This window comes from Oryctolagus cuniculus, chromosome 13 (assembly GCF_964237555.1).
Source record: "Oryctolagus cuniculus chromosome 13, mOryCun1.1, whole genome shotgun sequence".
Lineage (NCBI taxonomy): Eukaryota > Metazoa > Chordata > Mammalia > Lagomorpha > Leporidae > Oryctolagus > Oryctolagus cuniculus.
This window is the reverse complement of record NC_091444.1, coordinates 81,744,761-81,772,126: the sequence shown is the minus strand read 5'-3', so window position 1 is coordinate 81,772,126 and position 27,366 is coordinate 81,744,761.

The following is a 27,366-nucleotide window of genomic DNA, read 5'->3' as shown; positions in this document are numbered from 1 at the left end:
TATGAAGGCACATGGAATAAGACTGTGTCTAGGGAGGCCGTTCATGCATCAGAATTCTGCTTCTCCACTGTCTGTCATGATAAAGCCTCCATTGAGCAACCACCATTTAAAGATGCCACGTGACAGACTCCTTGTCTCTGAGGCTAATATGTGTCTGTAAAGCCTACTTTAGAAGTAAGAAGTACAGATAATCATAACAAAAATTTGTGACTGCCTCTGGAAGACTGAGGGACAAGGGGGTGTGGAAAAACACAAAATTGGGGCCAGTGCCGTGGCTCACTTGGTTAATCCTCCACATGTAGTGCCAGCATCCTATATGGGTACTGGGTTCTAGTCCTGGCTACTCCTCTTGCAGTCCAGCTCTCCGCTGTGGCCCAGGAAGGCAGTGGAAGATGGCCCAACTGCTTGGGCCCTGCACCCACATGGGAGGCCATGAGGAGGTACCTGGCAGCTGGATTTGGATCAGTGCTGCACACCGGCCGTAGCAGCCATTTGGGTGGTGAACCAATGGAAGGAAGATTTTTCTCTATATCTCTCTCTCACCGTCTAACTTTGCCAAAAAATAAAAATAAAAAACACAAAATTTAATATCTCAATTTATTTCCTATGAATTCTTTTTTTAAAAATTTTCACAGCAATGTCTTGCAATCACTTGGAAACAGGTAACAACATAGGGACCTAACATATAGACTGAAAGGATTGCAGACTCAAAACGCAAACCTGGTTATTCACATCGAATGCACCTTTGCTCTAGAGTGACACTGACTGCTGACTGTGAGTTTCCAGCAGTTCTTAGGATGCCAAGTCTTCTGAAAACACTTTGAAACCTGTCTTCCCAGACTGAGAACCCATGGATAACAGGACTGGAGAGAGCAGTGCTCTAAGACTAGCTCAGTATCTGCTTCCACCCTTGGCAGTGAAGTGTCAGGGTCACCCCACACTGAGGGGGAGTAGCTGCATTCTCTGTGCCCTCCAGCAGGCGTGTGTACCAGGGTTCACTCCCAGCCCTGGGGCCTCCAGAAACCCTGCAGCCAGCCTTCCTCCACAGCCATGTGGTGGGGTCGTGGGTGGGCTCCCACAGGGTGTACGGGGCACCTGGTGGCCCTTACCCCCCACCATTCCCTGACCTCTGGTCTGGTGCCCCCACCTCCGGGTTGGAAAAATCCCAGAATCAGTTGAGAGCCACAGATAAGAAGGGAGGATTGGCACAGCACTGGCTGGGAGAGACCCAGAGGGGCCCAGTGGCACCCACGGGGTTGGCCTCAAGGTCCCAGGGTGGCTGCAGCAGGGCCTGCACAGGTCACCCCTGCACTCTCCCCAGACCCAGCTATCTGGAGTTCACAAGTACAGAGATCCTGCATCCTTCAGTGCTGGGAGCACACTTCCTCAGGGTCTCCCACAGCCAGAAGTTCACAAAGGGCCACCACTTCCTCCTGTGCATCCATTTCCTCACTCCTGAGTCAGCACCATCCATTTATGCTGAGTCATCATGAAATTTCTGCTGACTCATCATTACCACCTACCTGGTCCCCACATGTTCTCTTTAGAGACCTGAGCCCTGTCAAGGGGTCCTGAGAGATAGGGTGGTCCCCAGCAACTCCATCCTGGTCTCTAGCAGGTATACATTGCCCCATCTGGGTCCCCAGGGCTCCATTCAGTCTCTAGGGCCTTCATACAGATCTGGTCTCCATCTGGGTCTCCAGGCCTCCAGCCAGGTCCCCAGGTCCTCCATCCAGGCACCGGCGCCTCCATCCAGGTCTCTAGGGCTCCATCCGGGTCTCTAGCAGGTGCACAGGGATCCATACAGTCTCTAGGAGCCTCATCTGGGTTTCCATGGCTCCATCTGGTTCTCCAGTGCTCCATCTGGGTCTCCAGAGCTCAATTTGGGTCCCCAGGGGCTCCATCCTGGTTTCCAGCAGGTGCATGGGGTCCTCAGGACCTCCATCCAGTCCCAGCAGGTGCAAGGGGCCCCTCCTTCCTTCCTTGCAACCTTGGGTTAGATTTAGGGGTAGAAGCATGACTCAGCTGGCCTGGTGCCATGACTCAGCAGGTTAGGTTTGATGTCAAGGTTAGGGTGGGGATGGGATTCAGGTTAGGGTTCATGTTTGAAGCATGACTCACCAAGTTTAGAAGCACGACTCAGGAGGTCTGGAAGCATGATTCGGCAATTTTAGAAGTGCGACTCACTGGCCTAAGAGTATGACTTGGCAGGTGTAGTTGTCTACCTTTGTGGGTAAGGATGCCTGGTAGGTAATGATGACTCAGCAGGTATAAAATGGTGACTCAGCAGAAGTTTCTCAATGACTCACCAGGTCTGGGATAATGAGGATTAAGTGGGTATGTATAATGATGGCTCACGAGGTGTGTGCTAGTGATGATTCAGCAGAATTTCCTGATGACTCAGCAGGAGTCTCAGCATGACTCATCCCTTCCTTCCTTCCCTCCCCTCTTTGCATTCATTTCTGGTCCACTTTCAATTTCCTAAACCCACTTCTGGTCATTCTAGACCCACTTCCAGTCCACTTCTGCATTCCCAGAGTCAATTCCAGTCAACTTCCCGATTCCTACAGTCACTAACTTCCAGCTAATTTATGTCACTTCGGGGTTCTCAGACTCACTTTAGTCTACTTCTGGGTTCCTAAGTCACTTCCGGTCCACTTCCGGCCATTGTATACCCATTTTCAGTCACTTTGGTTCTGTTTATACCCATTTTTGGGTACTTCTGGTGTACTTCCAGGTTCTTATAGTCACTTCCCAGAGGGTCTCTGTTGGTCCCTGGGGGTCTCTGTGGGTCCCAGTTGTCTCTCGGGTTCTCTCAGTGTCTTTCAGCATCTCTGGGGGTCTCTGAGGGTCTCTGGGGTCTCAGGTTTTCTGGGGGTTCTGGGGTTCTCTGACTATCTCTGGGGGTCCCAGGGCTCTTGGTGGGGACACCTGTCCATCACCCATCACCCTTGTCCTTCACTAAGATACCTGTCCATCACTCAGAATAGACTTGTCACTCAGGAAAACATTTTAATTCTCATACAAGTTTCTGTCAGGAAATTGGTCCTGGGTCCAAAAGACACCTTTTCTTACAGGGACTCCCTTGAGGTTTTGTCAGAGAAATTTTGTCAGGATCCAATATGGCTATAGCTCCTGTCAAAACAATTGCCAGAATCCAAGATGGCCACCACTGACATCAGAAAACACACTGCCAGACTCCAACATGGCTGCCACTCCTGTCAGAAAAATTTACCAGCCTCCAAGATGCCTGTCATTCCTGTCATAATGAGAATTTGCCAGGATCCAACATTCTGCTGCTGACATCAGAACGAGAATTTGCCAGACTCCAATATGGCTGCCATCAGAAAATCTAAAAATACATTTCTTAAAAATTTCATTTAAAAATTTATTAAAAATTCATTAAAATTAAAAATTAATCCCATCCCATATGGCCACTGTTTGTGTCTCAGCTGCTGTACTTCCCATCTAGCTCTCTGCCAATACATCTGAGAAAGCAGCAGACAACACAAGTTCTTGAGTCCTTGCTGTCGCTCCCCCTCTTCATGGAGGAACGACACTGAACCCTGCCTAGGCTTCATATCCGAGTCACGGCACCATTATGTCGCTCCCCCTCTTCGTGGAGGAACGACACTGAACCCTGCCTAGGCTTCATATCCGAGTCACGGCACCATTATGTCGCTCCCCCTCTTCGTGGAGGAACGACACAGGACCCTGCGCTGTTCTTTGGTCTGCTCAGCCCTCCCCGGGTTTGCTGCTGGTTCTTCCCAGGTTGGCTACTGTCCCTTCCACCTCCGTGGAAGGGCAGTTCCCCCTGCCACCTTCCCCACTTCCGTGGGGGAGCGGCACACCGCCGGCCGGCTCTCTCGGGGGCTGCACAGGTGTTCCCCTTAGATGTTCCCCTTAGATGTTCCTGGTGCATGCCGTCTCTCTCCTCCTTTATAGTCCTCCTCTGCCAATCCCAACTCGGCTGCCCACACGCCGAGTACGCTGCTCTCCTCCAATCAGGAGCAAGTCCTGCTGTTTATTGGTTGAACTGGAGGCAGCTGGGTAGAAGCTGTTTTCTCCTCTCCCAGCGCCTTATTGTGGGAGAGCAGATGCATAGAATAAGTCTTAATTCCAGTAACTTAGTCTAGTCCGAGCTGCTCCCCACACTTGCCACCCATGAGGGAGACTTGGGTGGAGTTCCAGATCCTGGCTTTGATCTGACCCAGACCCAGCCATTGTGAGCATTTGGTGGGTTGACCTGCAGATGGAAGATCTCTCCCTCCCCCTCCCTGTCTCTCCTTCTTTATAACTCTGCCTTCTAGATAAATAAATCCTTTTCCCATATTTATTTTTCAACAATTTTTCTACTTACTTGCTAGTATAGCTTTCTCCCTTGGTGCTGCTGCTCCCTGTGGACTTGTCCTCCTCAGCCTCTGACTAGAGCACAGCCACCTCTCCAATGCTGACATCCTCTGACACATATTTCACTCTTCTGTTCTCTCTAAACTGCAGACTCTTGGGAAACATAAGTAACTATCATGGATAAACGTGCATAGATACACACACCTGAGGACTCCAGAGTCTTGGATTTCAGGTTGTAATTAACTTTCCTTTTCAGAGGACTGGTGAAAAAACAAGTCTGGAAGCCAGGGTGTAGCCTTGTGGTTCAGATGCCTGTGTCCCACATGGGAGATTTTGGGTTTGGTTCCAGTCCCTGCCTCCAACTTCCTGATAATGCAGACCATGGAGCTAGTAACTGATGGCTCAGATGATTGGGTTCCCTACTCCTGGGACAGCCCTGACCACTGTGGATATTTCAGCAGTGAACTAGAGGGTGAATACCACTTCTCTGTCTCCTTGTTCATTTCTTTGCATCTCCAATTAAAAAACAAATCAAGTATGTTTGTATCATCCATTAAAATAACTTCCTCAGTGGAAAAAAGTAGTTTCATTGTTAAATTTGGGGAAAAATAATGCTTCTTGGTTGTAAATGATATATGAATAATGCATAACTGTACATCAGACTTCCATTGTGGACAAGGAAGAGAAAGATGGAAGCAATAATTTTTACTTCTGGCTTTGGTACTTGTCATGTAACCTTGAAAAATTCATTTAAACTCATGGGGCCTGAGTGTCCTTAAAATTACAGGCTCATCTAGTTGAGGCAGGTGGTGTAAGGGGAGGTGGCAGGAAGCTGAGAGCTTTCCTTGTTTCTGTGCTCACAGAGCTAAGTGACCATAGCAAGTCATTTGACCCCTCTGGATCTTCCTCCCTTGTGAGATAAGATTGTCTTTATAGTTAAAGGATTTATTCTACACAGTCCTATCTTATGGTAAGGTTCACATGACTGTGAAGTGTTTTATAAACTGGCAGTGCAATAATCAAGTTGGCACTGAAGATGAAATGCTAAACAGCATAGAACTTCTAAGGCTTGTAGTTCTATGAGGAGCTACACAGAAACATTCAAGTTCAGGGGCATTTTTAAATTTAAAAACAGAAACATTGAATCACTGTTCAGAATCAGTATAGTTGCTAAAATTCTTATTTATAATCACTGAGATTGGTAGTATAATTACTGATAGTATACTCCTAGTGTTGTATATTTTAGTTTATACAATACTTAGACTATATAAAATATAGGTAGCATGGGAAGTGCGATACACAGCAGTCTTGTAGAATGGCAGATGTCCTAAACAGAACTCTGGCCTCAGAATCAGCCCTTAAGGCCCTCAGATCTGGCTGAAGAGCCCATGAGAGTATTTTCGGTATGGAAAGCCACTCTGGCAAAAAAGAAAAAAAAAAGGACCTAAATAAAAGATCTCTGTAAGTGAGATCCCAGTAGAAAGAACGGGCCATCAAAGAAGGAGGTACCTTTCTCTGAAGGGAGGAGAGAACTTCCCCTTTGACTATGACCTTATCTAAGTAAGATCGAACTCAGTGAACTCAAGAGGCTTCCATAGCCTTGGCAACTCATGACTAGAGCCCAGGGATATTTCTGATGCCATAAACAAGAGTGTCAGATTGTTCAGTCAACAACAGGAATCACTGTGTGCTTACTCCTTATGTGGGATCTCTGTCCTTAATATGTTTTCCAATGTGAAGTAATGCTATAACTAGTACTCAAACAGTATTTTACACTTTATGTTCTGTGTGCTGCAAACTGATGAAATCTTTACTTAATATATACTAAATCAATCTTCTGTGTATAAAGATAATTGAAAATTAATCTTGATGTGAATGGAGTGGGAGAGGGAGTGGGAGATGGGAGGGGTGCTGGTGGGAGGGAAGTTAAGGGGGGAAGCCTTTGTAATCCATAAACTGTACTTTGGAAAATTATATTTACTAAATAAAAGTTTAAAAAAATTAAAACATAAAAAATAAATAATAATATAGGTAGTAATATTTAGTACTTCTCTTACTTTTACTGGATTGGATTATAGCATACATTAATAAACCTTTTTTAAAGATTTATTTATTTATTTGAAAGACAGAATTATAGAGAGAGACACATAAATAAACAGAGATGTTCTGTCTGCTGTTTTACTCCCCACGTGGCTGCAAGCAGCTGGAGTTGGGCTAATCCAAAGCCAGGTGCTTCTTCCAGGTCTCCCACATGGATTCAGGCACCCAAGTATTTGGGCCATCTCCTGCTGCTTTCCCAGGCACATTAGCAGGGAGTTAGATTAGAAGCAGTGCAGCTGGGACATGAACCAGTGCCCATAATGTTTGCCAGCACTACATGTGGTGGCTTTACCTTATATGCAACAGCACCAGCTACAGCCTATTCATTTTAAATTAATAACTAAAGATTATCTGCTGTTCAGCCTCAAGGCTTTGGCTTGGCCCAGCCTCTGCTGTTGTGGACATTTGGGGAGTGAACCAGAGGTTGAAAGATCTCTCTTCTTATGTCTCTCCCTCTCTAACCTTGCCTTTCAAATAAATAAATGTGTCTTTGCAATAAAAATACATACATACACAGACACACGCACAAACACGGTACCAACACAGTGGGTAAAGCCATGGCCTGCTGTGCCAGCATCCCATATGGGTGCTGATTCAAGTCCCAGCTGCTCCACTTCCAATCTAGCTCCCTGCTAATGTGCCTGGGAAAGCATCAGAAGGTGGCCCAAGTGCTTGAACCACTGCATTCATGTGGGAGGCCTGGAAGAAGCGCCTGGCTTTAGATTGGCTCAGCTGAGGCCAATTTGGGAAGTGAACCAGCAGATGCAAGATCTGTCTCTACCCCTTCTCTATAACTCTGCCTTTCAAATAAATAATAGATTTTTAAAATGGGGGAAAAGGGCAGTTTTGTTGCCTTCCCTTTACCTAGAGCAACATAATCAAAATCTGTTAGGCAAATGAATAAGGGAAATTCTGAGACCATGTATTGACCACAGCAGAGATTGTATTCCCTGTACATTTTCTGGAAGCCCATGCTAGTTGGAACCAAGGGTAGGATAACAAAAAAGGGGAGGCCTATATCCCTCTTATTTGTCTTCTTTGTTCATTGGAGCAGTGGAGAGTTGAGTAATGTAATATTGGTGTTTGTCTCCATACAGTTCACTTGTATTTAGCTGACTCTTTTTTTTTTTTGGCATTTCTTTTTTATTTATTTTAAGAGATTTATTTGAAAGGCATAGAGTCCTCCATCTGCTGGTTTGATCCCCCAATGTTTGGTGCATGTGCGGTTCCATTATGAGAGCAGCTGAGGCCCTGCGGGTGCCTGGGGGCCAACAGAAACACCTGCAGCCTTGGCCCACAGGTCCTGGGCATCTCCCATCTGCTTGTGCCCCGCCCGCATCCCAGCCCAGGCCCCAGTGGCACCTCTGGGATTTCTGCCTCGAACTGGTCACTTTAGGTCACTTTGTGATCCCTGACCTCTGCCCAAGGAAGGAAGCAGGAAGCGGTCTTTCCCTCTCTTTTTCTCTCTGTAACTCTGCCTTGCAAATAAATACAACTTCAAAAAGTTATTCTCCATCAAGCAATACACCATTTTCCAGGCAAGTGTAAAGCTGGGAGTCATGGCTTCTTGTATATTTTGGATAATAAGAGTTTTGGTTTGAAAGCATGTTCATCTGAAACAAAGATCACTCATTATCCTTTGTTAGAGAAGGGAGCTCTGCTCTTGGAAAGTGAAAATCAGAAGTGGTAATGTGTGATGAGCTCCACCTGCCAGGTCTGGGGAGACTTATTTGAAAGACAGGACACCAGGAGAGGAAGCTTTTCAGATTCCCTGGCCCTTGCTTTAGTCTTATGTCTTTACTTCTTTTGTTGCTTCTTGATGTCAAGAGTGTACACTTTATGCTGAAATGAGGAATTGTGTCTAACCTCTTTTGGGCCTTTTTCTAAGAAGAGTGCATATATTTATCTTGGATATAAGGATAGCTTCTGGGGTGGGTCGATTTTTTTTTTGGAAGTTTTCACAAGCCATCCAGTAGCCTGTATTTTCTTCTTCACAGAATTCAGTTTTTAGAAAAGCCTCCAATACAGCCAGAGCATCTGTAGGTAGGGAAGAGAAGGTAGAAAAATAAAAAGAAACATGAGGAATATGAGGAAGCTAATGATCAAATAATCCCTTGTGCTTTTCTAGTACTAGGATTAGCTATTCTCGTTTTTACTCAATCCTGTAATCCTGCGGATTTAGCTCTTTAAAGACAAAGATGCCTGTAGGCAAAATACTTAAGTTGGTTCCATACTACTAAAACAGAAACACTTCAGTTTGTTTTAATGCCAAAAATGTATTTACAGGAGAGGCATAAATCCTCAGGGAACTAAGTCTCTTGCAAACACTGCATGCAATGAAAAGCATCCTCAGCCTCAACCAAGAGCACTGCCATTACAGAGCTTAAGGCTGATTTATCTTCCCCACCTGGTGTGAATATGCTGAGAAATAAACAGAGATAAACAGACCTTCTAGGTTAAGTCAAATTCTCCTTGGTGAGCTGCTCATTTGAGGACACAGCCTTTCTGCACTCTTGTGATACTTGCAATGGATTCAATTCAAGCCTAATTCACAATTGCTGGCCAGCAGCTCCTGGAATGCTTCTGACCACAACAGTGCTTCCTTCGGGGAAGGTCTGCAAGAGCAGTTCTCTAATGAGTTGTGCTCAGAGCAGTTCCCCTCCCAGCTCAGCAGTGAGCTCTTCAGATTGCAAACACAGGAATCTCAACTTACTTGATGAAAGCTTGCTACCTGCTTTTCTTGCCAATTGTGGCCTTCCCAGGAATGGTGGAGTTTTGCCATAGGTAGCTCAACCCAGTCTTCAATACTCTTATTCTTACAAAAAAAAAAAAAAAAAAGACAATTCACTAAGTGGTCATCCTTGAATACACTACTGAGCCTGAATGCATTTTTACCAAATAAAGTTGCCCAATAGCTATAAACCAAAAGCCAACAACAGGCTTGCCCACCTAATATTACACTCAGCCCCGAAGTACTGAGCAGTTTCATCAGTTCCTCAGAATGTAACTATGCTGTGAGGACTATAGAGAGGGATGCCCAAATTTTAATTATCAATACACTGCACAGCTAATAAAGCAGATGCTGTCTCTTGCCCACAAAAGGAGACAGTTTCTCTGCAAGGTTAACTGCAATCGGGAGACATTTTGCACCTGATGGAACCCGCAGCGGGACTGCTTTGAGCCAGCTCCTCTCCTTCCCTTTCCACCTTCGGTCCAGGATGGGACAGAGACCATGCACAGGAGGTGCCACCAGTCACCCGTTTCCCCCTGTCCACCTGCAATGCTCCTGGGAGGCAGATGCCACAGAACAGTGATTTGTTCCATGATTGTCACTGTGTGAGATCAGCCCATCATGAGAAAATGACCATGGATTCCAATGAGATATGAACCGCAGAAGCACTGTCCCCAGCATCAGTGCAGGAGGGTGGATGATGGAGGCACAGCATGGCCAGGATCTCTAGGGACCCCGCAGGACTCTGCTGCCCTGGATGCCTACAGCAGGCAGCTGCATGAGGGCCCAGTGCATCTCCAGCACCCTCCTACCAAACCCTTCCTTCTGACTGCCAATGCAGACCACATAGATGCTGTGTCAGTGAGCAAATAAGCACTGTGCACTAGGTTGTCCTGCTGAGACTCGGCCTTCATTGCTTCCCCAATTGCAGCACGTGCTGCAAGCCTCAGCTGGCGCGAGAGGTGGAAGGTCGCACTCACCAGGTCTGTCTCTTCTTCTCCTGCCCCTCCTGACTCTCGGGCCATCACCTGCATTCTAGCCCCAAGGTACAAAATGGACAAGAACCTAACAGCACACACGTCAACCGCACACACTGCAACTACAAGCTGCCCACCAATGACCACCACCTTTATAATCAGCCCAGCGTTTGGTGTTCTGGCAGCGCTGGTCCTGCCCCAGGGAAGCGAGGATTGGCCCGAAGCCCTCCAATTGGCTGAGCCTGAGCTGCCCTGCAGCAGATTCTGGAAGCAAGGGAGCTGCTGACGGCTGAGGCCCTGGCTCAGAGCACACTTAGGGAGACTCCATGCTCGGCAAGGGTGCTGGGGCCCTGGACTTTCCCAGGCTGCAGTCCTAGGGTGGAGGCTGGCTCAGCCTTCTTCCCCAGCCCTGCTCACAGGTGGAGTGGGGTTCCCACAGGGGCACCTTCCTTCATGGGAGAGCAGGTTTACTGCAAATGCGGTGATTCCCAGTGCCAGGTGCTGGCCTGCTCCCTTCTGGGAGGGAGTAGGAGACAGAGACTTTGTGGGGAGGTGACACTTGAGCTGGGCCTGTATTTTGGGTTAGCTCTGGATGCACAACCCAGTGCGCCTGAACCTGCGGGTCTGCTGCAGGCCTCCTGGAGGCTCTGGGAGCTGGGCATCCTGGTGGCAAGGGCAGGAGGATGGGAGGTCAAGGCGCTGAGCTCCCGCTGGGTGCACCAGGCACTTTGGAGCTGTTCAGAGTAAGGAGTCGAGGTCACCTCCTGAACCACTCCTGGTCCCAAACTCCTGGTTTGGGATTTCCCAGAACCCTGAAGTAGGGGTGTGGTGGGGGTGGTAGTGGTTGGCTTCAATGCACTGTATTTGTGAATTCTTCAAACACAGCTTCTCCCTACTCCTGCAGGCTTTCAGGTGATTGACGAGGACAGAGTCCCTCCGCTGCAAAGTGACTGAAGTTTGGAAACTACGTCCAGAACATCACAGTGTGTATTCAGGTGGTCATCCTTGAGGCCTGCAGGTGGACAGCAAGAGCAACAGTAAGATATTAATTACTGTAGATACTCTCCTTTCTTTCCAGTAGACCCACCAAAAGAATATGGGAGATGAGTACTTGAACTTGGAACCAGTCAGTTTACTAGGGTGAGCTGCCAGTACTTGGAGCTCAGGAGTGAACATGGAGAGCAAAACATGCACTGTTACTAAAGAGGACAGTTAGGTATTTTACTGTGAAAAGGGAAATTATTTAGAAGTGAGCAAGACACCTTAAGAAAAGGTCTGTATAGTTATTTTTGTTTATTTGCAAGGCAGAGAGAGCCCTTCCATTTATTGCTCATTCCTCAAATGTCTGCACCAACCAGAGCTGGGTCAGGCTGAAGCCAGGAACTCAGCATGGGTCTCCACACAGGTGGCAGGGACTCAAGTACTTGAACCATCAGCTGCTGCCTCCCAGGGTTCTGTTAGCAGGAAGCCAGAAGCAGAAGCAGGGCTAGGGCTTGAGCCCTGGGCATTCTGACTGGGATGTGGAAGGCTTTACCACTATGCCAAACGCATGCTGCAGTAAGGTGTTTCAACACATTTGCAAAATGTAAGAATGCGGTTTTAAATATATGCTCTTCATCTTAAAAATTTGCATAATCTTATATTCAGTTTCATGTGATTCAATACTTATTATTAAATACAAGTAATGTTTAGACACATGCTTTCCTCACCAATACAAACCTCAGTAATTTTTTCACTTAGAACCTTGAATATTAGCATTCATTCAGACTGAAGTTCACTCATAGGCTGGGAATTCTGACAAAGAGACAGTAGGGAAAAAAATCTAGATGTGTATCTGATACCTAATAAGATTCTGAACCTGACTGACAGAATCTGAGTAACTGTTCAGAGAGTCACTTCATACCTCTCCCCTCTGTAATGAGAAGACTGTGTCCTTGGACACTTTCACATGATGCTATGTAAATCTTACCTGAAAAGCCTTTTATAAATTCTGAAGTACCACACAGAAGCATATTATGCATTTCCATATGTGTGAAAAAAGGCAATGTCAAAGGCATAGCTTTTCCAGAGAGAAGTTAGGAGGATTAGCTCAGTTAGTAAGTGTGTAAGTACCATAAATATCAACATATTTGAAATAGATTTATATAGAGAGTGTGGAGTTCATGATAGATATTTAATAAATGCACTCTGGATAATAAGCAAATATCAGAAATAATGCCACAACCATCAGTGTTTAAACTCTTCAGACAGCTCCATGCCAGGGAAGTGCAGTGATCCCTGTAAATTAACAAAAATCAATCTGTGTATACCCATGGAAGCCATTGGTTTATATGCAGTCTATACTAGAGGTTTTTGTGTTTAGTAAAATAACTTGATTTTTTAATGAATGCTTTCAGACTCATACCTGATGCTGAGTGGCAGACAATTTTTTCTGAAAAGTATGTGGTTGAGAAATATAAATATAAACCAGTTTATAATTTTTGTGTCTGAATATTTTTATACATTGAGACAATACCTGCAATAATTGGAAGACTTTTCCTCAACAAGTTGCTATATTGATGCATTTTCATTTATGTATGTAATGTATGTTTAGGTAAAAGGAAGAGAGAGAGAGAGAGAGAGAGAGAGAGAGAGATCTATCTTTCATCTGCTGGCTCACTTCCAGATGGCCACAATAGCTGGGGCTGAGCCAGGCTGAAGCCAGTCCCCCATGTGGGTGCAGGAACCCAAACTCTTGGGCAATCTTTGCTCCTTTCCCAAGCAAAGAGCTGGATGAGAAGTGAAGGTAGTGAGTCTCAAAGCAGTGCCATAAGGCATCCTGCTGTTGCAGTTGGCAACTTACTCCTTTGTGCCACAATGCTGGCCCTGGATTGATGACATATTTGAGTGCTGCCACTGACTTTTGGCTAAATAGGATGACTTAACATGTGTTCCACTCTGTGGAAGAGGAACAAATAAGGCAGTTGGTTGTAAAAGTTGCCCATGGAAACCACAGCCTGAGAAAGATGAATCAACTCACCTTGCATTTTCCACCTTGCATCTACACCACCCTTTTCTGGACAAACATCTGATTGTATGCCCTTGTGATGGAGGTTCTCAGGGTGCTGGAACATTTTGTAATTTTTTAAAAATATAGATTAAGAAGAAGGCAAATAAACAAAAAATTACAAACTGCTGCCAATACCAAGAAGAGATTATTGAGAGTAAAAGGTCACCTGTTGGAGCCAGCACTGTGGCACATCAGGTTAAAGCCCTGGCCTGAAATACAGGCATCCCATATGAGTGCTGGTAGAGTTCCAGCTGCTCCACCTCCAGTCCAGCCTCTTGCTAATGCACCTGGGAAAACAGTAGAGGATGGCCCAAGGACCATTTTGCTCATGTGGGAGACCCAGAAGAAGCTCCTGGCTCCTGGCTTCAGATCAGCTCAGCTCTGTCCATTGTAGCCATTTGGGCAGTGAACCAGCAGACAGAAGATTCTCTCTCTCTCTCTCTCTCTCTCTCTCTCTCTCTCTCTCCCTACCTCACTCTCTACCTCTCTATATAACTTTTTCAAATAAATAAAATAATTTTTTTTAAAAAAAAGGTATCCTGCCATACTTCTTTCTTTGCTGTTAATTCCTAGGAATTAAAAATTGTCAGGGCCAGCACTGTGGCAAAGTGGGTTATACCAACATCTGCAGCACTAGCATCCTCTATGGGAACCAATTGCATGTTCTACTTCTGATCCAGCTCCCTGCTAACATACCTGGGAAAGCAGCAGAATATGGTACAAATCCTTGGGTCCTGCACCCAAGCGAGAGAACTGGATGATACTTCCCTGACCCCTGGCTTTTTTTAAAAGATTTGTTTATTTATTTGAAAGAGTTACACACACACACACAGAGAGAGAGAGAGAGAGGGAGGTCTTCCATCTGACGGTCTACTCCCCAACTTGTTGCAATGGCAGGAGCTGTGCTGATCTGAGGCCAGGAACCAGGAGCTTCTTCCAGGTCTCCCACTTAGGTGCAGGGGTACAAGGACTTGGGCCATCTCCTACTGCTTTCCCAGTCCATAAGCTGAAAGCTTGATCAGCAGTGGAGCAGCCGGGACTTGAACCAGCGCCCTTATGGGATGCCAGTGCTTCAGGCCAGGGTGTTAATCTGCTGTGCATTGCACTGGTCCCTACTCCTTGCTTTACCCTGGCCCAGCCCCAGGTTTTCAGTAATTTGGGGAGTGAACCAGCAGATGGAAGAACTTTCTCATGTAAATGAACAAATCTTAAAAATATATAAATATATTTATGTAATAATCATGTTCATGGTTTAGAAATTTAGGGACCAAAATACATGCTTTTAAAAACCCACTCAGTATCATTCTTTGCTTTGCTGTTTTCTATCATGAAGATGTTTTAGATCTTGAATTTATCAGTCCTGTAAGCTTTTTTATTCTATACCTTTGACAGATTAAGTGGTTTTTATTTTTATTTTGTAAAGGAAGGTTGATGCATGTATTTGAAAATGTAGCAGAGTGGAAGAGACAGATTATCTATCTGCTGGTGTACTCCTCAGGTGGCTGCAGTGGCCTGGGCTGGGCCAGACTGAAGACAGGAACTTCATCTGGGTGTCCCATTGGGTGGCAGGGCCCCAGTTATCTTCTGTTGCTTTTCTGGGACCATTAGCAGGAAGCCGGATTGGAAGGGGAGCTGCTGGGACTCAGCTAGCACCCATATGGGATACCCACATTGCAGGCAGTGTCTTACCTCATGCTACAGCACTGGCACCAAGTGGTCACATTTTACCTAGGGAAAAGAAAAATTAAAACCTAGGAAATTAAATGCCATGGGCAAAGGATGTGGTGAGTGGAAAAACTGAAAACTTTTAGTACCTAGTTGTTGGTCATATGAAAGAAGTGGGACACTTACCTATATTATTTCCTTTAGTCCAGTTGGTGTTTCTTTAATTTTTTTTTACTTAATTTGGAGGCAGAGGGAGAGAGAATGAAAATGCACTCTGATTTACTTTATTCCCCAAAATGCCTGCAACAGCCAGAACTGGGTCAGGCTGAAGCCAGGAGTGTGAACTTAATTTTTTTTTAATTATTTGACAGGTAGAGATAAAGATAGTGAGAAAAACAGAAAGAAAGGTCTTCCATCTGCTGGTTCATTCCCCAAATGGCCACTACAGCTGGCACTATGCCAATTCAAAGCCCGGAGCCAGGTGCTTCTTCCTGGTCTCCCATGAAGTTGCAGGAGCCCAAGCACTTGGGCCATCCTCCACTGCCCTTCCGGGCCACAGCAGTGAGCTGGACTGGAAGAAGAATAACCAGGACTAGAACACGGCACCCAAATGGGATGCTGGTGCTACAGGCAGAGGATTAACCAAGTGAGCCATGGCACCAGCCCATGAACTCAATCTTAATCTTCCATGTGTGGGCAGAAACCTGAATACTTGAGCCATCAGTGCTGCCTTATAGGATCGGTATTTGCAGGAAGCTGGAGTTAGGAACCAGAGCTAGGCACTGAACCCCAGTACTCTGATGTAAGACTTGGACATCTTTTTTTTTTTTTTTTCAAAGATTTATTTATTTATTTGAAAGGCAGAGTTGCATAGAGAGAGAGAAGTCTTCCATCTGCTAGTTCACTTTCCAGTTGGCTGCAACAGCTGGAGCTGGGCTCATCCGAAGCCAAGAGCCAGGAGCTTCAAGGTCTCCCATGCATGTGCATGGGCCCAAGCACTTCGGCCATTTTCTACTGCTTTCCCAGGCCATAGCCAGGACCTAGATAAGAAGTGGAGCAGCAAGACTCAAACCAGTGCCCATATGGGATGCCCATAATGTTTTCTTTAATTGGAGAAATGTTCCTTTGATAGAATGAGCGTATGACCCCACAATATTCTCTACTTACTCATAATAGGGTCTGAGATGTAAAAGTCATGATTAATTTCTTAGAAGAAAATTTACATACCCACAAGCAAAGAGAGAAAATTTTGTTGTTCTAATGAATGAATCAGAGTTTCAAAACTAATACTTAACTTGTATTTTAGAGGAGTTAATGACTTAACCAACTCTTCTATTGGAAATACTATGTTGTGGCCAGTGCTGTGGCACAGTGGGTTAAAGCACTGGCCTGAAGTGCCAGCATCCCATATGGGTTCCGGTTCTAGTCCCAGCTGCTCCTCTTCTGATCCAGCTCTCTGCTATGGCCTGGGAAAGCAGTAGAAGATGGCCCAAGTCTTTGGGCTGCTCTGAGGCTCTTAGCATAGTGAAGATATCTTAGATACTCATTAGTGAAATCTTTAGAAGTGTCAGAAAGCATGTAACTTTCTTTAACGATCTGAAACAGAGATGAGATCCATAAGGGCAGAACTGCTCAGCAGCCACAATGCAGGAATATGTATCTTTCTGACGATATCTTCATCTGCTTCTTGCAGTTGCAACAATCTGTGAGCTCTTGGTCTGTTTTCTGCCCTTGGGAGGGCCTAGGGTGCTCTATATTGTCTGTAAGGATTCAAAATTTGTTGTATATTAGTGTCTAATCATAAAATTTCCAAAGTGAAAAGCTGGATGTAATAAACTATGCCAGACTGCAAAAAAAAAAAAATACAAACATGGTGTACTGTCTATAAAGTACAGCGGTAAATCTGTATTATAGAGATACACATCTCTACACAATTCTCTCTTTCTTTCACTCTGAAAGTCTACATTCAGCTCTCGATGGTGTGATTACTTAGGAATAGATTTTATATACTTACTTTCATAATCAGTGAACTCGGAATTATTATTGTAGTATTGAGGATTGTACTGACTAAAACACTATGTTTATTCCATGTTAAATAACATCATCCTATCTTTGGATTCCATTTGTCCTGCTACTGATGTATTCACAGGAGAGGGGAGGTGGGAGGAAAACCCAAGATCCATCAGGGTGGAGGAGGAATGTCAGAGGCTGTGGTTCTATTGTACTGCAGCTTGGGTTCTGGAAGAACACATTAATGGACCCAGATGGTTTGAAGCTAACTGATGGCCTATGTTCTGTACATTTGTCTGTGGTACTGCATTTTCATTTATGTAAAATTTATTTTCTTCAAGCAATATATTAATTTGGATGAAAATGAAGATGTTAAGGAATTTTCAGAATGGGTCTGTTTAACCCTCATTGGCTTTGTTTTTAGGCACTTAACTCAGAAAAGAAAAGATAGAAAAATACGAGCCGGCGCCGTGGCTCACTAGGCTAATCCTCCACCTTGCGGCGCCGGCACACCGGGTTCTAGTCCCGGTTGGGGCGCCGGATTCTGTCCCGGTTGCCCCTCTTCCAGGCCAGCTCTCTGCTATGGCCAGGGAGTGCAGTGGAGGATGGCCCAGGTGCTTGGGCCCTGCACCCCATGGGAGACCAGGAAAAGCACCTGGCTCCTGGCTCCTGCCAGGATCAGTGCGGTGCGCCGGCTGCAGCGGCGGCCATTGGAGGGTGAACCAACGGCAAAGGAAGACCTTTCTCTCTCTGTCTCTCTCTCTCACTGTCCACTCTGCCTGTCAAAAAAAAAAAAAAAAATACATTTTGGGTTCTCTTCATCTGTACCACGGCACTCTTTGGTTAAGATTTGTCATTTTGTCATATTTGATTCTCTGGACTCCCTGAAAAATCCCCTACTTTATTAGATGGAGTCCGTGTCTCACCATGGCAGTGAAAAGTTTAAAATGTCCCAGCTGTGCATTTAGCTAGGTCATGGACACATGCCATGGCACTTGCCAGCCAATTGTGTCAGGGGCATCATCTGAATCAGAATTACTTGCATGAAAACAAGGAGTTGCAGATTCTTGCAGTGAAAGTGGAGAGGAGCAGGAGCTGCAGAACATTGCCAGGGGTGAGTGTGCCATGGGATGCCATGTGGTGGCTGGTGTCTGGGGTGCTGGTTCTGCAGAAGATAGGGCTTATGGGGGCTGGTGCTGTGGTGTAGCAGGTAAGCTGCCTCCTGCAGTGCCAGCATCCCATATGGTCACCGGTTCGATTCCCGGCTGCTCCATTTCCGATCCAGCTGTGCTATGGCCTGAGAAAGCAGTAGAAGATGGCCCATATCCTTGAACCCCTGAAACCACATGGGAGACCTGGAAGAAGCTCCTAGCTCCTGGCTTTGGATCAGCTCACTCTGCCCATTGCATCCAATTGGGGAGTAAACCAGCAGATGGAAGATTCTCTCTCTCTCTCTCTCTCTCTCTGTGCCTCTCCTCTCTCTCTGTAACTCTGACTTTCAAATAAATAAATCTTTTTTTAAAGAGCTTATGCTGATGGGTAGTGGTCATGGAAAATGTATGGGACATTTTGCAGCAAGATTTTGGATGAATTTTCCAACCCCTGAACCTCCTAGAGATTAGAATAGACTTCTAATGCGTAACTTCCTCTTATGCTTAATTAGGTTTTTGTTTTGAATTGTTTTTGATGAAACAGCAAGGAATTCTGAGTTATAGACTTCCTATTTCAGAGATAGGAGAACACTGATGCCTGCATTATAATTAAATAATGCCTATCACCCTTTCTTAAACAACAAATGATCACAGATTCTCTCTTTGCTGCTAAGTAATGAGCATGGTGATTCTTCCCACCGTAACCACCTTCCCACCTACACTCCCTCCCCTCTTTCTCCTTCCTCTCCTATTGACATGGAATGCCTTACATAGCTAGGGTGAACATTTATCCCGCTTGGGCCTAGGTGTTCATACACTTCAACTCTGTGTAATTATTCATATGCCCTTTTTATGACCAAGCTTATGTCAGAATGACAAATTATATATTCACCTAATACTGAGAGTCATCAAATTGATTTCTATTTTCTTCTCTCTTAGGCAGTTCTTGAGGGGCAGAAATATTTATTTTGTGTATCATGTATTTATTCAACTAAAAGACTGACTGTCAAGATGCTGAGTTTTAGTGTCAAAGCAAATATGTTTCTAGACCCCATGAAGTTTACAGTCTGGCAAGAAAGAGCCATCTACCCCAAGAATATTGTTTAACATAGTAAATGCTGGTGTGAAGCCAGTGGATAAAGATTGAAGCATTCTTAATCTAGCACCACCTCTAATCCCATGATCTCTAATTGAGAGAAGTAATCAGAAACACAGAACTCCATGTTACTCAGTTATCTCTTTGAATTTCTGATTAAAAATAAAACATATCAAACAACACACAAATACCTAGGAGTGCATAATATTTATATACTATCTTGATATTAAAAATAAGAACAAATAACCATGAAAAATAAAAACTTTGAATCTCCTTTGTTTTCTAGACAAGTTATAATCCTATGTGGTTCTTTACAGTACATTATTACCGTAAATTACAGTACATCATTACAGTAAATTATTACAGTAAATAATTACAGTAAATTATTTTTGTAGGTACTCTTCATCTCTCTCACATTTTTCCATTTGATAAATCAGATTTTAAAAACTGAGACACAAGACAAAAGAAATATCTTTAAGCAGGTATTATATATTGATTGACATTCTAAAAAACAGTTATTTATTTATTTGAAAGTCACAGTTACACAGAGAGGAAGGGGAGAGAGAGAGAGAGAGAGAAACATCTTCCATCTTTTGGTTCACCCACCAATTGGTCACAATTGCTGGAGCTGTACAGCTCCAATGCCAGCAGCCAGGAGCTTCTTCTGGGTCTCCCACACAGATGCAGCTGCCCAAGGACTTGGGCCATCTTCCACCACTTTCCCTGGCCATAGCAGAGAGTTGAATTGAAAGCAGAGTAGCCAGGACTCAACCTCCACCCATATGGAATGTCAAAGCTGGTGGTACCTTTACCTGCTATGCCACAGTGCTGGCCCCTTTATTGGCCTTTAACTTAGACTTTTTAATGATATTAAAAAACACCATGCTTTTCTATGCTCTTTCCATTCTGTTTCTACTTTGTAAACTCCAGATAATACTGTCCCCAGAATTAATCTAAGGTATAAATGCTATGATATAAGGCATTTAACCCCTTAACCTGTCTCCTTGAATACTCAGCTATGTTAGCTCTGTGTCCATTCTTCTGTCTCTGTACTAGATGAATAAAAAGACAGTGTAAAATGATTTGAAAAGAACTATAAGGAGTCGGTGCCGTGGTGCTGCTGCCAATTGGGGACTGAACCATCAAATGGAAAACCTCTCTCTCTCTCTCTGTCTCTGCCTCTCCTTCTCTGTAACTCTGACTTCCAAATAAATCAATAAATCTTAAAAGAACTATAAACATCAATAAAACACAAATGAAAATTGTATTCTCAAAACTGGATATTAAACCATGCCTTCTACACCTCTGTTAAAAGTTACATTCTATCATAGTCATTTATGATTTCTAGGGCCAAAGTAGTAAATAAGATTTTTCTGGAAGAGACCGAGGTTATGAGGGAGCCAGGATTTGGGGTCAGTTAGCAGGAGTGAGTGTCACTCATTCAGATTTGATGCAGGAAAGGAACAGCAACTGATCCCTGAGATTTTGGTGTGAGAAGGAAAGGAAGGAGGGACTTAACAAAAGCAAATGCCCTCTGGTTGTGGGCACCCACCCCTGACTGCAGCCTTTGCGAGGGCCAGCTGGTGTCTCTAGGATTGCTGCGGCCTGGACTCCATTTCCCAAAGTTCCCAGGAGCTCTGACATATTCTGCCTTCCAAATGCCTGTGAGCATGCTCATGCCACTGCCAGTCCCTGGGGGTCTGAGTTGGACCAGAGGGAGTTCATTCCCTGATCAGGGTCAGCCCTGAGGGCTGTCCTGCTCCTACTCTGGCATTTACTGCATCTCCTGCTCTGCACGTGCAATCCCAGGCTCACCCTGAGCCTGCCTCCTGCTGCTTCTTCCCTCTTCATTGTCCTCCTGTGGGTCCCATGTGCCAGGGACTCTCTTCCCCGCACTCCCCGCTTCACTCACTGTGTGTCCGGAAGAATGGGTACCTATTCCAGGGACTTTCTGCTACAGGTTTGGCATGCAGGAAGGGGCAGGGACATGTGTGGGAGAAGGGTGAGTGCCAGGGCACCAGTGATCATGGCAGCTTCCCCTGAAGTCAGGACTGGGACCCGGTCTGTTCTGTCTCCCACCTCCGCTTCCCAGGCTCCCAGTGCCTGGACTCTCTCCTGCAGAACCTCACCCAAACTGTCCCTAATGTGCTTTATTTAGTGGTTACAGGAGAGAGGGGGCAGCGTTCTGGGAACATGCACACACAGGGAAAGAAGGCAGAAAGACCCCTGCTCTCCACAGTTAAATAAGCTGGGTTCCCACTGTGGGTGGTTTCAGAATGCAGTCTGGCCTGGTCTCTTGATGTTTTCTGGGCTGTTGGTTCCTGCAGGGTGGGGCTGTATGGCCTTCAGCAGGGAGCCTGTGGCAGCAGAGGGGTGGGAAGAAGGATCTGACAAGGATCTGCCCCACTGCTCTCATCCTGCACCTCATCTTCCTGGTGGGGAGCAGTGTGAAGCGTGAATAGCTGCTTTGCGCATTGATCCCTCTCAAGTATTAATTATCAGACTTTTACAATGCGGAATTTGAAGCTGTTCCAGAAACCTGGGGTGGGAAAACTCCCTTCTTTCAAACAGGCACAGAGACAGTGGAGGATCCAAGGAGTTTCTATTAATGGCCCTAGGCTCAGCTGGAATGATTTCCTGAGAACTGAGCATCAAATTCAAGTTTCTTAGCTGTTACAGCATTGGTGGGTTTAAATGGCAGCCTACATGACTTAGGGCCACTTTTCCAATGGTCAGTGGGTCCAGTATGTTTGTAAAAGAGATGCTGGGGACAGATTTATTAGGACAGATTTATGACAGGAGTTTACAGAAACAGAACTTAGGACATCTTCCCTCCCTAGATAAGATTTCAGTGGGCAGCTGTTTCACTCGTCAATTGTGAGCATCCACTTTTAAAGGTTTGTGTTGGATGAGGTCCACTTCTCTTTCTTTGATGATGTATTTGGCTGCTTTTCATTTTCTGTCTTCAGCTATTTCTTCTCCTGTTAGCAAGGCTCTCTAATGTTTTTAACTGCCACTGATCCCTTTGCAAAGTGAGAAGGGAACTAAAATTAATGCAAGTCTACTGTGTTGTCAATAACTGGAACTACTTTTTTAAAGATTTATTTATTCATTTGAAAGAGTTACACAGAGAGAGGAGAGAGAGAGAAAGAGAGAGACACCTTCCATCAGATGGTTCACTCCCCAAATGGTAGCAACAGGTGTAGCTGTGCCAGTCTGAAGCAAGTAGCCAGGAGCTTCTTCTGGGATGAAGCTGTTTTTTTAAATAATTATTTATTTATTTTAAAGGCAGAGTTACAGAGTGGCAGAAACAGAGATAGATGGCTGGAGCTGTTTGGATCCACAACCAGAAGCCAGGAGCTTTGTCCAGGTCTCATAGGTGGGTGCAGGAGATGAGGGATTTGGGCCATCTTCTACTGTTTTCCCAGGCCACAGCAGAGAGCTGGATGGGAAGTGCAGCAGCCAGGATCCCAACCGGCACCCATATAGGATGCTGACACTGCAGGCAGTAGCTTTACCCACTATGCAACAGTGCTGCCCACTAACTGGAGCTCTTTTAATCTGAGTTTGCATAAAGTGGAGAATTACAGCATCATAAATACAGATAAGTAACATCTTTTTCTCTGCCCAGTACTTTACAGTTACCCAGTGATCCACTGAGAATCTAACATTCCACACTGTGAAATTAAGAAGGCCAGTTACTTGTCTTATTTTGGGTTCTATGTTTAAACCCATGACATTTTTGAAATGGGAGGATATTAGCTCTACAATTTGATAGAGACTGGTCTGTGGAAGCATCGATAGAAGTTATAACTGTGAGAGTGGTAAGAAAGAAGAGGGGAAGAAATAAGTGCCCCTTACCCCACACAGAGATGTCCACAAATGGAGTAGATGTGCATTTGAAAACTATGGCTGACTTTCTGGGACAAACTGTGTTTGAGTGCTTCACATGTTCTGATAGAAAGGTGTTGCCACCAGGTTATTAGTATATTTATTTAGTTAGTTTTTAAAGATTTATTTATTTATTTGAAAATCAGAGCTACACAGAGAGAGAAGGAGAGGCAGAGAGAGAGAGAGAGAGAGAGAGAGAGAGAGAGAGGGAGGTCTTCCATCAGGTTCATTTCCCCAATGGCTTCATCATTGTGAACTTTGCTCAGTTCCTGACCTATACCTTTCCTTTAACCTAGTACTTTGCCATGTAGTAGCCCATGAAAACTGCAGACTGCATAAATAAATGAATACTTGGAGGGTTGTGACTCCTTAGAGGAACATCAGGAGACAGGAGGAATAAAACAAAACAAAAATATCCTCCGTGTATAGAAGGTACACTGTTTTTGAAAGCCACAGAGAAGAGGAAGAAGAAGGAAAGTAGTGAGACTGGAAAGTTTGTGGCAAAGGTAATAGGCACTAGTCAAGAATTCAACAAGCCCATTAGGAAAGTATTAAGGATTCTTTACTTCCATGTAGACTCTGCCCTCTTATGGTGAACAGGGTCCTCTAAACCCACTTGTTGCACAAATGAAAACCCAATCATTGTCTTCTCCCACAGATGGAGTCTGCTATTGGTTTTGATTTGCATTTCCCTAATGGCTAGTGATATTGGGCATGTTCATTTATGTCTTGACCATTGAGATTTCCTCTTCTGAGAAACCTCTATTCTGATCATTGCCCATTTCTTACGTGTACATTTTGCTTCTTGTTTGGAGTTTTTCCAGTTCTATATATGTATGTTCTGGCTATCAATCTTTAGTCATAGTCGGAGTTTTCAATGTTTCCTGCCATTCTGTCCATTGTATCTTCACTCTGTTGATTACTTTGTTGTGAAGATGTATCTTAATTTGATATGCTCAAATTTCTATATTTTATTTTTGTTACTTGTGCTTTTGTAATCTTACGCAAACTGTTGTCTCTGCTAATGTTTTACAGTTTCTCATATGTTTACTTAGTTTTTGGTTTTATATTTAGACTTTTAATTCACCTTGAGTTGCTTTTACATATTGTATGAGGTGTTGGGTATATTTTCAGGCTTATACATATGGATAATCACTTTCCTTTAAAACATTTGCGAAAGGGATTCTTCTTTCTCCTGTTTGTTTTCTTTCCTTTGTTAAATAGGAGTTGCCTGTAGAAAAGTCGGTAAATTTCAGCTGCCTATTCTTTTCCATTGAACTATGTGTCTGTTTTCCTACAGTGCTAACACTGCTTCTATTTTTTTAAGATTTATTTATTTATTTGCAAGGCCAGATGCTTCTTCCAAGTTTCTCATGTGGGTGCCAGCACCCTAGAACACGGTCCATCTTTCACCAATTTCCCAGGTGCATTAGTAGGGAGCTGGATTGGAAGTGGAGTACCTGGTCTTCTAGCAATAACATATGGGATGCATGCACAGCAGGTCAAGGCTTTAACCCACTACACCACAGAACCAAACCCTTCCTTATTTACTTCTGCTGTGATCTTTCATTATTCACTTTTTTCTACTGCCCTGTAACTTGAATCATTCCTGTTTTTTTCTGGGTTCTGGAGGATGCCAGTAGGTTGTTTCTGGGATATCTTTTTTGTGTTAGTAGATACTTGGTAATCTAAAATCACAGATTTGGTTTCTATATTTCTCTGCTAATCCTGAGGACCTTCTAGATGACAGCAGAAAATGCTGGCAGAAATGAGGATATATTAATTTGCTAAGAAAATACCACAGAGAATATGATGTAAATCATGGAATTTTACTTCTCATAGTTGTAGAGGTTGAAAATATCAGATCAAGGTCCTAATAGGCTTGATTTTTCCAGAAGCCCTTCTCTGATGTGACAGAATAATCTATCATTTGATCTACTTAAAACTACTTTCTTCAGGTAGAGTCATGTTGGTGGTTAGCACTTCAGTGTTTGAGTTTTAGGGAGGCACATTTCAGTCCACAACAGCAAAGGGGACCTGTGGTCTACTTCAAATACAGCCATCTCTGCGGAGGACAGAAAGTTTGAAATCAGCATTAGGAGTTCTCACAGTATTACTGTCAGTGCTATCTCCATCAAATGTGCATTCATGTACACACAAACAAAACTACCTGTACACATAAACACATTCAACAGTGGAAATGCCTGATGGTTGTGTACAGGTAACATCAATATAATAATCCATAAGATGGCCTATTAGCAGACATTAAAAAGAGAATTAGAAAGAATGACAACAAAATCTGCAGTTACCTATATTTATGTCTATATGTATGATATTCAGTATTTATAGTTGCTAAAAGATGAATACTGATGTGTGGGAATAAAAGCTAAACCTTACCTTGCAATATTGCAGCCTAGTCTATATGAAAGATGTCTTCCTAAAACCTTTCACTGGGCCCACTTTGTGGCATAGTAGATTAAGCATCCACCTGCAGCACCAGCATCCCACATGGGCACCAGTTTGAGTCCCTGCTCCTGCACTTCCAATCCAGCTCTTTGCTAATGGCCTAGGAAAACAGTGGAATATGCCCTGAGTGCTTGGGCCCCTGCACCCATGTGAGAGACCTGGAGGAAGCTGCTGACTCCTGGCTTCTGGCACCTGGCTTCAGATCAGCCCAGCTCCAGCCATTCTGGCCATTTAGGGGTGAACCAGTCGATAGAAGACCTCTCTTTCTCTTCCTCTCTATATCTGTAACTCTGCCTCACAATAAAGAAATACATTTTTTAAAAACCTTTCACATTTTAAATTTCTTAATTGTTTTAAAGATTTATTTATTTATTTATTTACAAGTCGAGTTACAGACAGAGAGGAGAGCCAGAGAGAAAGAGAGAGGTCTTCCATCTGATGTTCACTCCCTAATTGCAACTGCTAGAGCTGTGCTGATCTGAAGCCAGGAGCCAGGAGCCAGTTCCAGGTCTCCCAGATGGGTACAGGGGCCCAAGGGCTTGGGCCATCTTTTACTACTTTACCAGGTCATAGTGGAGAGCAGGATCAGAAGTGGAGCAGCTGAGTATTGAACTGGCCCCCATATGGGATGCTGGAGCTTCAGGCCAGGGTGTTAACCTGCTCCACCACAGCACCAGTCCAACATTTTAAATTTCTGATACTCTAAGGTAGCACAGGACTACATTACATCTAGGAAAGATGCATTTAAAAATTATAAATCTAGTGCATTTCAGCAGTTTTAACAAATACTTCTGATTTTCTCAGCATTATGTATAAATAAATGAGATAATGAGTCATTGTCAGATTTTTAGCTTTTGACAGCCACTTATAATATTTCACAGCTTTTTGAAATTTATTGCTAGTGTGTTTTTCTCAACACATGCACTGGATTTTACCAGTTTAGGGCACAGTGTGTTGCCTCTTATAGGATTTGTATTTTGATGGGTTTTCATGGCACATGTAATCAACATCTGCAAAGCCTCAAAAACACATAAATAATAACATGAATCAGGCTTTTTTCTTAAAGATTCATTTATTTATTTGAAAGAGTTGCACAAATAGAGGAGAGGTAGAGAAAGAGAGACAGACAGACAGAGAGGTCTTCCATCTGCTGGTTTACTCCCAGTTGGCTGCAATGGGTGGTCTGTGTTGATCAGAAGCTAGGAGCTTCTTCCGGTCTCTCACATGTGTGCAAGGCCCCAAGGACTTGGGCCACCTTCTACTGCTTTCTCAGGCCACAGCAGAGAGCTGGTTCAGAAGTGGAGCAGCCACGACTTGAACTGGCACCCATATGGCTTGCCAGCACTGCAGGCAGCAACTTTATCTGCTATGCCACAGCGCCTGCCCCACATTGCATCTCTTTAAGATGATATGGATTTAAGTTCATGAGAAATTATTAGCATCGTGGGAACTGATAGATATGGATGAAGCAGGATGGACTTGTTAGGAAGGGTGATGTTAATTTTCTTATAAAATAAATAAATAAGAAATTAAATATGGTCAGACATAAATGAAGACTAAATTTTATTAGTGGTGATCCAGAAAACACTGATCTCAGGTCTTTTTCTTCCAGTGTTAAGTTTATATTTTTAAAGGCATATAAAGTGAACAAATTTCATGTAATTTATATATACAGTTTGAAGAGCAAACTGATAACATCCTATCCTATCTTCCCTTGGTCTCATATTTCCAACTCGCTCCTTCTCATTTTATTTTCTTTTAATTTTGACAGCTGCATGCTTTGATTTTATTTTAGAATCACGAGCTTTAACCCTCTACAAAATAAAGAATTCAGCAAGTAGTAGTAGAAATATCAATGAGTATATGTTGTATACTCTATC